The sequence below is a fragment of the Sceloporus undulatus genome, chromosome 4 (genome assembly GCF_019175285.1).
Source record: "Sceloporus undulatus isolate JIND9_A2432 ecotype Alabama chromosome 4, SceUnd_v1.1, whole genome shotgun sequence".
NCBI classification, from domain to species: Eukaryota; Metazoa; Chordata; class Lepidosauria; order Squamata; family Phrynosomatidae; genus Sceloporus; species Sceloporus undulatus.
Genome location: NC_056525.1, coordinates 11,979,632 through 11,993,612, shown reverse-complemented (window position 1 = coordinate 11,993,612; position 13,981 = coordinate 11,979,632). Strand labels below are relative to the sequence as shown.

General features: G+C 42.3%; 1 protein-coding gene across 1 annotated transcript in view; it reads left to right on the top strand.

Moving 5' to 3' along the window:
* The first annotated feature begins 6,896 nt into the window (after positions 1–6,896).
* SLCO4A1 (solute carrier organic anion transporter family member 4A1) overlaps positions 6,897–13,981 on the top strand; it is an 83,208-nt gene continuing 76,123 nt past the window's right edge. Inside the window, exon 1 of the mRNA XM_042461253.1 lies at positions 6,897–6,984. The gene's annotated coding sequence lies outside the window, so the exon portion shown is untranslated. The remainder of the gene's footprint in view (positions 6,985–13,981) is intronic.

Sequence of the window (13,981 nt, the reverse complement as noted above, 5' to 3'; positions counted from 1 at the left end):
ACAGTTCCTGAAGAAGGCTATTAAATATTCTAGGCCAAAAGGGCTATTCGTAAGAATAAAATAATCTTTTTCAGCACCCTGAGACTTTGGGGCTATACTTTCTGACATTTTGTGCCAGCCTGTGGGTGGAGTCACAGTGCAGTGTACTCCCGCTGGACACCCTAACTGCGCCCCATGGTGCCATTTTGGCGTGCACTGTTCCACACAGCCTGCCAGTCCACATGATGCAGCACCGAAGGGATATCATAAAACTATACTGCTGCAGCTATGCCACCCCTTGGAGGCCACAAAAAGGAGCCAATTTTTGTGGCCAGATTTGGGCCGCGGTATGACGTTGCCGCAGCCCCAATCTGGCCAGTAAAGGCACAGCTGTATGCTGCCCTTTAGGGAACGTCTGGAGAGCACCTTTGTCTCTCCTCTCTATATCCTCACTTAAAATTTTCTGTCAAAGAGCTGCAGTATCACATAAAACTACAAATCCCAGGATTCCATAGGTAGAGCCATGACAGCTAAGGTGGGATCTACCTGCTATAACTGTGTAGACTAGACATACAGTGTAGTCAAGACACACTGTAAGAATACTTCCAAAATTCACAAAACAAAGAAGCATCAAAAACACAAAGCATGAAGGTTGCCTTATATATTTCAGGCATTTTGATTCACCACATAAAGGTATCACTGTTTTGTGGATTTTGGATGTTATTGTACTTTGCTGTGTGGCCAACACAACTTTCTATGCATATGTTTTTAAAGAATGCTTCTAATAGTGGCCTACCAGATGCATCTGGGAAGTTTATATGCTGCTAGTTACAAAGGAGAGACCTTTTGCATGTTATCAATATCATGCATTCAAATGCATGATGCTTCTTAACATGAGAGGTCCATGTACCTGTCACGGGAACAACTTAGAAAAAAAGTTGCTTTCTTTTGCACTACAGTTCTCAAAATGCCCTTTTGTAAGAGCTGTAGGCCCCCAAAACTAATCTTTTAAAACTCTGATCATGAGTAATATATTTATTTACTTTCTTTCTCTCCCATGCGTAAATGGGTTTAAATGGGAGGAATTCCTCCAAATATCCTATATAATTCTTGCTTTTGTTGTTGATGATGTTGTGTGCCTTCAAGTAGTTTGTGACTTATGGCAATTCTAATAGGACCCTATCTTGGGATTTTCTTGGAAAGATTTGTTCAGAGGAGATTTGCCATTGCCTTCCCTTGAGTGTGAGAGCATATAACTTACAGCGCTTTATAAATAAAGGTTAATAATAATAATAATAATAATAACTTGCTCAAGGTACTGGACTTTTTTTTCAGACCTAGGCCTCAAGGCATCCTGCATAAGGCCATCCAGCTCATTTCAAACCAGAAGACCAAGCAGCAAATTATGTATTTGTATTCTGCCTTTCAGCAGCCTAAATAACCTAAAGGCATCAGATCCTGTCTGATCTTAGAAAAGGCAGTTCTGGTTAGTACCTGGGTGGGAGTCTGCCAATGAAAACAGGTGCTATAGGCTATATTTCAGAGGAAGAAACTGGCAAAAACCATCTCTGGATATTCCTTGTCTAAGAAAACCCTATGAAATTCATGAGGCTGTCATAAGTCAGTAGGCAACTTGAGGGCATATAAACACACATTCTGCTTCCCCCCCCCACCCCCATGGGGACTCAAGAAGCCTTACAAAAATTAAGATAAGTACCAATAAAAAAATCACTGAAAGATTAAAAACAGTCAAAAGGTTGTTTTTAATTAAACTAACCATGGAATTAAGAATAATTTAAAACAATCAAAAAGACACTTCTGGATGATTTCCAAGAAGAAGGAGAAGGAGAAGGAGGAGGAGAAGACCAATTCTTCATTGGTTTCCAAACTGGGAGTTGCATCCAACCACAGGACAAAAGACTCCAGGATAGCATGAAATGCTAAGGGAAGAGAAATGAAATTAGTTTGATTCAGAACACATTTATCTGCTTATATTCCTGGCCTCCTCCATGCCCTAACTCCTGTTTCTTCAAAAGTAAACAAGTGGAATGTGAAGTGTCTGTAATATACCTTACAAGAGTTGTGATTACATTACATTTTCTTGGATTCATTTGGAAATGTTAAATAAAAAAGTAAGTTAGTTATGAAAACCCAGTGGGTGATGCTGGGCATGTCACACTTTCTCAGCCTCAGAGGATGGCAATGGCAAACCCCCTCTGAAGAAATCTGCCAAGGAAACCTCTATGATAGGTTTGCCTTAGGGTCGTGGTAAGTTGGGAACAACTTGAAAGCAAACAACACACATATTTCAATCAGCTACACTAGACACATGGGTAATGTAACTTTGGACTACTTGATCATGAACAAAGAAATAAGTCAAATTTTAAAAATTAGTCAATCCTTGTGGGCATGATGCCTGGGTGAAAACCAAAGGCACATGGCAAAAAGTAAGGATGTTTTTCCTGTTATCTTTTGCTCCTGATTGGTATGTCTTTCCTATTTCCTTTCCCTTTTTTTCTTTCATGTGCGCATTTGTGTGTGGGTGTGTTTTCACTATCTTAAAAAGTGTTTTATTATTGTTGCCTGCTTTCAACTTATGGTGACCCTATGAAAGAAAGACCTCTTCTTACCAAGTGCCTTGATTGAATCAATCCATGCTTTCCTTGATTGAATCAATCCACATGTAATGTGGTCTTCCTTTTTTTCCAAATGCCTTCAGCTTTAACATTTTTTCTAATAAGCCATCTCATGATATGTACCAAATACAATAGCCTCCGTTTAATCATTCTGGCTTCTAATGAGAGTTTGGGCTTGGACCCATTGATTTGTCTTTTAGGCAGTCCATGATCCCCTCAGGCAGCACCACATGTCTGCAATTGATCATCTGCCTATCAGCTATCTTCATGGTCCAGCTTTTGCATCCATATCTAGAAACGGGAAATACAGTCAGCCCTTTGTATCCACAGATTCTTTATCCATCCATGACTTGAATATATATATTCTCCAAAAAAGCAAACCTTGATTTTGCCATTTTATATAAGGGAAACCATTTTGTTATGCCATTGTATTTATTGGAACTTGAGCATCCACTTGGAACCAAACCCCAGCTGATACCTGAGACCCACTGTAGTATAATGTCAATCCAGTAACCACCTAGTTCAGAAATCCAGGCTTCAGTGGTGAAATTCATAAAACATTTATTCAGCAACTAGTGATGTACACCAGAGATGGGTGTTGTTAGAACATAAAATGTAATTTTACGTGTCATTTTATTTTTGATTTGTTGGTTTTTTACTGTAATAAAGTTATTGATTGTTAGAACTAACCAGCAAGCTTTAGCAAGGCATAATTAAAGCACATACGATTTCAAATCTTTGGAAGGGATACATTCTCATTTGTTACAGAAGCAAAATACTTGTTACTTTCTCTTTTCCCATGGAGCCCTCTTTTCTCCTTCTGCCAATTTCCCCAAGGAAGTGACCTTGGATCTTCTCTAGGCAATCTCAGTTTCTTTCCGTTTGCACATTAACCGCAAAGGAATGTGGCCAATATTTTCTAGCAATTAACACCCCACTATATATCCCATCACTTCCCATAGTACAGTATAGCACGTTGTTGTGGTGGTTGTGGCTGTTGTTGTGTGCCTTCAAGTCATTTCCAACTTATGGCAACTCTAAGGTGAACCTATCGTGGAATTTTCTTGGCAAGTTTCTTCAGAGGGAGTTTGCCCTTTACCATCCTCTGAAGCTGAAAGAGTGTGACGTGCCCATGGTTGCCCAATGGGTTTACACGGCCGAGCCAGGATTCAAACCTGGTCTCCAAAATCATAGTCCAATGCTCAAACCACTACACCATGCTGATTCTCTGTATTAATAACATATTAATAATGTATTAATTGCACATTAACACCAGTAAATAGCAAGCAAGTAAAACTATGCTCTTCCAGGTTAACACTTCACACCATGACAGGCAAGCTGAATGACTCGGCTCCAGACATTTAGCACAATTGACCCTGACTTCAGTATTCAATATTGTACATTTATACCTGAGGAACTTCCTTCATTCCTTTATAACTATTCCATGTCATAGTCATCTTCAGTTTCTAATTCCCCAAAAAGTGGTAGTGGGTTCCATATGTTAATTATACATAACAGTGTAAGAAAAGCCTTGTTGGATCAAACCAAACATGCATATTTTCCAGTATCTTGTTCCCAGATGTGGGCAGCCACATGAATCGAGGAGACACACAAGCAGAATAAAAGCAACCACCTTCCTTCCTTATTGTTTCCCAGCAAGTGGGTTTCAGTTACAGACTACCTCTGAACATGAATAACAATAACAATAATACAATAAAATTTATTTATATCCCGTCTCTCTGCAAAATGCAATCAGGGTGGCTTACAAGATTAAAATATACAGTCCGAACCCTCAAACCACCCACCCCTCTTAAAATACAATTAAACAATGTAGAATTTAAAACATAAAACATACTTAAAAGGTTTCACTTAGTTAATCATGTACCTAAAAATCATTTTTGAATCCTTGTGGATTTATCTGGCTTCACTTTTGCAGCTGTCTCAGGAGGAACATAAAATAAAGGGTTAGGGTAGATGAAGAGATGGCTGAGGATGTACTTTGATTTCATCAAGGCTTTTGACAAGCTCCTGCATGATATTCTTGCAAAGAAGTTAGTAGAACGTGGGCTAGGCTTCATCTACACTGCAGAAATAATGTAGTTTGACTCCACTATAACTGCCTTGGCTCCATCCCACAGAATACCAGGATATGTAAATTTGTGAGGTAGCAGCACTCTTTGACAGTAAAAACTAAAGATCTTGTAAAATTACAACCTCAAGGATTCCATAGGATGAAGCTACAACATTTAAAGCAGTGTCAAACTGCATTATTTCTACAATGTACAGTCCACACCTAGCCAATGCAACTATTAGGTGAATTTACAATTGAACAACTGAACCCAAAGTGTGTGCACTAAAGGCTCCTCTTCATCCTGGAAAGAAGTGGCCAGTGGGGTCCCACAGGGTTCAGTCCTGGGCTCAGTGCTATTCAACATCTTTATCAATGATTTGGATGACAGAATTGGGGGCATACTTATCAGATTTGCAGATTACACTGAATTAGGAGAGGTAGCCAATGGACAAGAGGACAAGAGCAACATCACACTGAAGAAATACTCCAGTTTCACACCACTTTAACTGCCATGGCTCAATGCTATGGAATTCTGGTAATTGTAGTTTTGTGAGGTTTAGCCTTCTCTGTTAGAGAGATCTGGCAGGACAGCAAACTACAATTCCTAGAATTCCATAGCACTGAGCAATAGCCGTTAAAGTAGTGTCAAATAGGATTATTTCTGCAATGTAGATGCAGCCAAGATCAGAATTCAAAATGGCTATAACAGAATATACATCAGGGCCAAAACTAACAAAATGAATTGCAACAGGGAGAAATCCAAGGTACAGAGGGCCCTTGTTATATGCTGGGATTTGGTTCCAAGATCCCCCGTGGATAACAAAATCCATGGATGCTCAAGTCCCATGAAATATAATGACATAGCAAAATGGTGTCCCTTATAAAAAAATGGAAAATCAAGGTTTGATATTTGAGATTTATACTTTTTTGGAACATTTTCAAACTGTGGATGCCTGAATCCATGTATAAAAAAGCAGGAAAAAAATGAAATGCACAGATATAGAATGGGTGACAACAGTACATGTGAAATGGATTTAGGAATCTTAGTAGAGTCAGCTAAAAATGCAACTAAAATGCCATTACCATTATAGGCTGTATTAACAGAGGTATAATGTCTTATTTGAGAAAAGTAATAGTGCCACTTTATTCTGCTTGGTGAGACCTCTCCTGGAATACTTTGTCCAGTTCTTTGCACCACAGTCAAGAATATGGACAGTCTGGAGTGTGTTCAGAGAAGGGCGACCAAAATGCTAAAAGGTCTGGAGACCCATGTCTTAAGAGAAGTGCCTTAGGGAGCTGGGTATGTTTGCCCTGGGGAAAAGAAGATTAAGAGGTGACAGGATAGGCATGTTTGAATATCTGAGGGGATGTCATGTTGAAGATGGAGCAAGCTTGTTTTCTGCTGCTCCAGAGACTAGGACTTTGAGCAACAGATACAAGCTAGAGGAAAAGAGATTCCATCCAAACTTCCTGATGGTAAGAGCTGTTCAACAGTGGAATATGCTGCCTTGAGTGAGGCGGAGTCTCCTTCTTTAAAGGTTTTTCAACAGAGGCTGGATGGTCCATCTGTCAGAACTGCTTTGATTGTGAGTTCCTGCACAGCAGGGGTTGGACTAGATGGCCCTTGTGGTCTCTTCCAATTCTATGATTCTATGAGAATAAAGTCCTGCTGAGTCAAACCATTGGTGTATCTAGACCAGCATTCTATTCCCAGAATGACCAATAGATTGCCTATTCTGTGACAGCTGGTGGCTTTTGTGTCATTAAGGTAGTGCATTTGTTCTGGATTTTAGTCTGAACATTAAAGATGCCAGTTTTTCTCCCAAAGTACATTCAGCACTTTGGATAGTGACTTTAATGTTCAGATTAATGCCAGATGGAAATCATCTGTCATTATCCACCTCACGTTTCCCCTGACCTGATATATAGTGGCACAGTATGCCTCTGACGCTGGAGGTGATACATTGCTATTCTGATCAGCAAACTACAGCTCCCAGAGTTCCGTAGCATGGAGTCATGGCAGTTAAAAATGGTGTCACACCGGATTATTTCTGCAGTGCGGATGCATCCTCCTGGTTTACCTTGATTGCTCGCGTGGGTGCGATTGGCTGAGCTGAGATAAGGCCACCGGTCCTGAGGGGCTCCCTCATTGGCTCGGCCCCACGTCGCTCATTGCAGGTGGGCGGGATTCCAGAAAGATTGAATGGAAGGGAAGGGAGAAAGAGAAGCAGAGAGAAAGGAGGAGAAACTGATGAAAGGAGCGGAGGAGATCGGAGAGCCCTGGTGCCCCAAAGACAGGTAAAACTGGGAGGCGATGGGCAGGAAGCAGCTGAAGGCAAGACAGAGGAGATTGTTTAGAAGGGAGAATAAATGGCAATGGAGCAAAGAGGATGCACAGCTGGATAGAACTCTTTGCATGTATGCCTCTATAGGTGATGCGTGTTTGCATGCACGTGTGTATCGACTGATCCGTTTTCTTGGCTGGCTTTGAAAAGGGTGCTGCCAACACCCAAACCCTGGTGTTGGATTGCTTGCTTCTCCAAGGCTCAAAATGCATGGCAGGCAGCCAGGGAAGGGGGGAGAAACGGGCTTTTACGGCTCCAGTAGGGGGATCCACGCGTGGGAAGGCTCAGGAAGGGATTGACACATGTCAAGCCCATCCACTTGGGAACAGAAAGGATCAAGATGGGTGAGGAAAGTCTGCAGGTGAGCTTAGGCACCCGGTGGCACTTAGCTTGGTCGCCTGGTGATGCTCAGGAGCATCTTTTTCTCCTAGGAAGGGGCATCTGGGCCCACGCGCGGCTGTGGGCAAAACACGGGCGGGGTGGAGCTGGTGCAACATCTGGGTGAGGAAGGCGAGCAGAAGCAGCCTGGAGATGATTCAGCACTCAGCAGGGATGCAGTGGCTGAGGACGGATGAGAGAAACAGGGGGAGGGAGAGAGGAGGGAGCCTATAGTCCGCCCCCAGTCCTTCTTTTTGGGGGGAAGTGGGATTGAACCCTCTTTCAGATCTTCCTTTGGAGACAGAACTATTTCTCGTCCAAGGAGAAGATGGATCCAGCTAGGACTTTCTTTCAACCCTTTCTAGCCCAGTTTTGCTTCCCTTCATTCTTCAAAAGGTGACATTGTGGAGATGTGTCTGTGTATTCATGCCATTTCTTCCTTGCTTCTAATTTTGGAGAAGGCCCAGGAAGAGTGAGTGGTGCTCTTCCCATGCTCAAAAGTGTGGGTGACACTGGCTGGGATCCACTCTTCTTGTGCTTAAGAAATGCAGGGACTACTGAACCTGATGTGCTTTTCACATGCTCAGAAATGCAGGCCATCCCAAGCGAGTTGCACTTATCTTAAACTCAAAAATGTTGGGAGTACTGAGCAAGATGCACTGATCTTATGCTCAGAAATGTAGGCAATGCTGAGTGAGAGGCACTTATCTCAGTATTGTAGACAATACTGAGAGAGATGGACTCTTAAAATGTAGGCAATACTGAGTGAGATGGACATGTCATACTCAAAAATATAGGCAACGCTGTGCGAGATGCACTGATCTTAGGCTCAAAAATGTAGGCATTCCTGAGTAAGAAGCATGCATGGTGACCAGATGTCCTCCTTTTCTGGGACATGTCCTACATTTCAGCCTTTTGTCCAGGAGGAATTCCAAAATGTCGTCCAGTTTGAGTATGAATAAGAAACACGCATTTATATCTATATGAGTGTTTTTAAGCTTTCATTTGGTCATGTTCTACATTTTTCTTGACCTTTCTACTTTCTTGGGTGCCTTGTCCTTCTTTGTGGTTGGGTCATGCACTTTGTGGTTGTATGCACTTATGCTCAAAAGGTGAGTAAGATGCACTTGTGCTGGAAAATGTAGGCAATGCTGAGCGGGGTGCGTTCTTCACATGCTCAAAAAGGGGAGCAATGCTGAGCGAGAGGCGCTCTTGTCCAATTTAGAAACACTGGCGATAGATGCACTCTCCTTATAGTGAAAAATGTAGGCAATACTATTACTAAGTGAGATGCACTCTTCACCTGTGAAACAGTTTGGGCAGGGCTGAGTGAGGTGCACTCTTCACATGCTCAAAACTGTGAGAGGCACTCTTTCCAGGCCAAGAAATGCAGACAATACTAATCTTCACATGCTCCAAAAATGGAGGCCATGCTAACCAAGCACATGTCACCTGTGCAAAAATGAAGGCAAAGTTGAGTGGGATGTACTCCTCTGATTTTTTTAAAAAAATGTGAATGCACACGTTCAAAACGACAGGCATATTGAGTGTGATGCACTCATCGTATGTTCAGGGAAAAAATGCTGCCATGTTTTCATGGTCACTTTCTATACTGTAAAAATAATGCAGTTTGACACCACTTTAACTGCCACGGCTTCATCCTACAGCATCGTAGATCTGTATTTTTTGAGGCACCAGCATCCTTTGGCAGAGAAGGCGAAAGATCTTGTAAAACTTCAAATCCCAGGATTCCATAAGCTGGAGCAACAGCACTTAAAGAAGTGTCAAACTGCATTATTTATACAGTGTAGATGCATCCCAGGACCCAAATGAGCTATTTAAAATATGCATCTGATGTTGTACCTTGGAGAATCTTTCTGCAAACAGGGTCCCCTGTTTATTTCTGGTAAGAGTGGGATAATATTCAGTTTCTCTCCAAGATCTGATGAACCATATTTTAGAAGACTTGATGGAAGGAGGAGGGAGAGAGAAAACAAGGGGAGAAAGAAAGAAATGTGCATCAGATGAGACTATTAAACACGGATGGATTATTATGGCATGACAAATCAGACAGAAACCGGTGATCATTAAGAGCCCCGTTCTTTCTTTCCTTTCAGACTGACATGGGAATTGGAAAGGATGGGCTCAGACAGATCCCCTCTTCAGTAGGGATTATTATTTATTCATTCATTTATATCTTGTCTCTCCCTGGAACTGCTTCTCAAGGCGGCTTGCAGCAATGAAAACAGATACCTTTTCTAAAGGGGGGGAGGAAGAAGCAGCTATGAGTGAAAAGAGACAAAAGAGATGGTTTATCCTGGAGACTGCTTTTAGAATTACCAAGCAATGCTACCATTAAAGAAAGTACTGTCCATAGATAGATATCTTGCCTCTTTCACTGATGCTTGAAAGTTCCATGAAATAGATTGTATGTTCTTTTAACTGATAGGTCTTTTTAACTGATGTTATGTACTTGTTGGTCAGTTGTTGTTCCCTGCCTCGATCCATGGGGAGGGGTGGGTAAAAAATAATAATAACAATAATAAAGAATAGTGTATGTGTGCATATATGTGTGTGTGTGTGCGTATGTTGTTGTTGTCCTTTAATGGTTAGTGAGTGTGTGTGTAAAATATGTGTGTGTACATACACACATAATGTTCTTTTAAGAGATATGCCTTTTTAACTGATGTTATGTACTTGTTAGTCCGTTGTTGTTCCCCGCCTCAAGGGGGGAGTGGGTAAGAAATAATAATAATAATAATAATAATAATAATAATAATAATAATAATGGTGATTATTATTGTTTAAGGGATAGTGTGTCTGTGTGTGTATTTGTTGTCCTTTAATGCCCTGTATTTGTTGATATTGTTGTCCTTTAATGGTTAGAGTCTGTGTGTTTGTAACACACACACACACACACACACAGAGCGCAATGTGTGTGTGTGTGTGTATGTACAGTATAATATATATCTATCTGTTTCTTGCTTCTGTATGTACTCTTCAGAGAGCAAAGGCCCCCACACGAGGCACCCTTCTTTCCAGCCTCCTTCCCCCCCCCCACCCCCCCCCCCACCCCCCCCCACGCAATGCTCTCCTTCCCCAGCGCAGCCTTCCTCAGAAGAAGGCAGGCAAACGGGGATGCCGGCTGCTGCCTTTCCTGCCAGCCGGGAAGCAGGGAGGCTCCGCAGCCACTGCTTCTGCTGCCGCTGCCAGCCACGTGCAAATGGGCGCTTGCCTTCCCGCGTCGAGGCGCCCCCCCCCCCCCGCTCCTCCTCGGTCTCTCCTGGGAGCTGCTGGAGCAGGTGCGTAATTATGCACCGCGCCAGAGGAAAGGGGCGAGGCTGGGAATGGCTCAGTTCAAGGGAGGGGGCTCTTCTGCAGGCTGGGGTTACCTCCGGTCATCCACCTGCAGATGGCGGGAAACGCCTTTTTATTCCCCCCTCCCTTCTCTCTCTCTCTCTCTCTCTCTCTCTCTCTCTCTCTCTCTCCTGCATTGCTTTCCCCAGATTGGGGGCTGAGGGGTCTGTGAGATGTGTCCCGAGGAGGCAGCCAAAATGCCTTATCATTGTGTTGAAGGGAGGGATAATGGGTTTGTTTTGTATGCTGTCTTTCTTGTTTACTATGTGTTTTTATTTCTGTTGGGGGATATAAATAAAATTTTATTATTCTTACTAGGTTTTTTGTGGTTTTTCGGGCTATGTGGCCCAAAAAACCCACAAAAAACTATGGATGCCAGTCATGAAAGCCTTTGACTTCATATTTATTATTATTATTATTATTATTATTATTATTATTATTGAGGGGAGACTTATAGAATCAAAGAATTGTAGAGTTGGAAGAGACCACAAGGGCCATCCTGTCCAACGCCATTCTGCCATGCAGGAATTCACAATCAAAGCATGCGCAACAAATGGCCATCCAGCCTCTGTTTAAAAGCCTCCAAACTAGGAGGCTCCACTGTTCTGAGAGAGTGTCTTCCACTATCAAAGAGCCCTTACTGTCAGGACATTCCTCCTAATGTTGGGGTGGAATCTCTTTTCCTGGAGCTTGCATCCATTGTTCCAGGTCTTGTTCTCTGGAGCAGTAGAAAACAAGCAAAATAAGTCTCTCCTCATAAGACATGGCTTCTAGGCCCTTCACCATTTTGGTCCCCCGCTTTTGGACACCTCCAGCTTTTCAACATCCTTTTTGAACTGTGGTGCCCAGGATGGGACACAGTATTCACAGTATACTTTGGGAGCTGGGGGTGTTTAGCATTGAGAAGAGAAGGCTAAGAGGTGATATGATAGCCCTCTTTAAATATTTGAAGGGGTGCCACTTTGAGGATGGAGCAAGCTTGTTTTCTGCTGCTCCAGAGACTAGGACCCAGAACAATGGATGCAAACAACAGGAAAAGAGATTCCAATTAAATGTTAGGAAGAACTTCCTGACAGTAAGGGCTGTTGAACAGTGGAACACACTTTCTCAGAGTGTGGTAGAGTCTCCTTCTCTGGAGGTTTTAAAGAGAGGCTGGATGTCCATTTGTTGGGAATGCTTTGATACTGTGTTCCTGCATGGCAGAATGGGGTCGGACCTCATGCCCCTTGAGGTCTCTTGCAACTCAGATCACATGCTCTCAGCCTCATGGGAAGGCAATGGCAAACCTCTGAATAAATCTTGCCAACAAAACCCCATGATAGGTTCGCTAAAGGGATGCTACAAGTGGAAATGACTTGAAGACACAACACACGCAACTCTCTCACAAGGTTGGGTTTTCCTGACCCAAGCTTTAGAGGAAAACCTTTGTAAGGTTCATAGCAGCTACTTCACGTAGCCACACGTCTCCCCCACCCACACACATGCATCTTCAACTGTCCTCTTCCACGGCTAAATGGGAACTCAGTATGACTCACTAGAAGTCCCATTCATATCGAAAGCAGGGAACCTTGAGTGAGGTCAGTTTATTGGTCTAGGAAAACAGTGACTAACTTAGATGGGATGAGTATAAGCCCACATGGCAATGTGTGACATAATGAGTGGACCTCCTCAGGTGCAAATGGGAAAGAGGCAAATGGATACAACTGCTTGTGCAGTAAGAAAAATCCACATTAAAAACAACAATACAACAATAGATACCGTTCTCAAAACCCATATGGTAGAATTCAAAGACATAGCCATGGAAAATCAGTATGCAAAGGGATCTTGTAACACTTTTGAGACTGAAAGAAAGAAGCTGGTGGCATGAGCTTTCATGGATGCACTCCCCGTCTGAGGAAGGAGGCTAAAGTCTACAAAAGTTCAGGTCTGCAAAAGCACATGCTACCAGCTAGTCTCAAAAATGCTACAAGATCCCTTGGCATAGTCAGAACCCATATAGTGGTGAAAGCATGTAGATGCTTAGTAGCAATACAAAGCCAAGTACACCTGGCCTTCTGGTTATTTTGCACATCAGTTCCCATCAGCCACACCTAAAATTGCCAGTGGGAAGAGCAAAACATCCCCACAACAAGTTCCTTTTATTCTACACAGTTATAGCACTACGTATTTTAAGTGCCATGCTTGCATCCTACAGAATCCTGAAATTTGTAGTTTGCTGAGGCTCTAGAGTTCTCTGGCTGACAATTCTACATGCCTTTCCTTAAAGTGCAAATTCCAGGATTCCATAGGATAGAACCATTGCAGTTAAAGGGGAACCATAGTTCTATAACTATAGTATGAAAGGGCTCCTTATGTTTAACCAGTTTATGTCAGACTTTAAAATTAAAGGACAGCAAATTTAAGTTTATTATATTTTAACACCCACACTTTGTGTGAGGGGAGGAGCAGTGGGATTTTATCAGGGTTTGGAAAAGCTACTTCTTTGACTATCACTCATAGCATGTTCCAGTCAGTGTGGCTTGTGACATACTGACTGGTGGATTCTGGGAGATACAGCCCAAATAAAACAAAATTTCCAAAATCCAGATGTTATGCTGCTGGTAACAAAAAGTCTGGAGTCCAGGCTGTTCCATGACTTTATCATGGCAACTGCAAAGGAACAAAAATTCCAATGCAAGCTTTTGAAATCAAAATGTTTTCTAACTCTGCTGTTGCAACTACAATTTCTTGTGCCATTAATTATCAGGTATGTGATCAAATAGCCCTGTTTCTCTGTGACATCCCTATTCCCTCACCAAATCAGTTAGTTTTTTAAAAAAGTTAGTTTGTAGCACAGTCAACTGTTAACATGACAACCTCAGGCATCACCCATACTTGTGCATTGTCTCTGTTCATATTGGGCCAGTTCCTGGTTCATGAGTTGTGAGTAAGGAGCATCAACAAGACTCAAACTCCCCAACAGCTGAAAAATTGTGTTATCTGCATAGATTCTTCCTATATCATAAGAGCAATAGCTCATGAAGTTGATTAAAAGTAAGAATCATTAACTTTTTTTTTCAAGAGTCATAGGAGCAAACTACCAATGGAAACATGCCTAAGGCTTTGGAGAAATCACTATCCATTTTCATCCTGAGTCTCATGATCTGGCCATGCTCAATGGAAGCTGATAGTAAGCATCTGTCATCTGTTTGACCTTAGCTAAAATGTCACTGGGA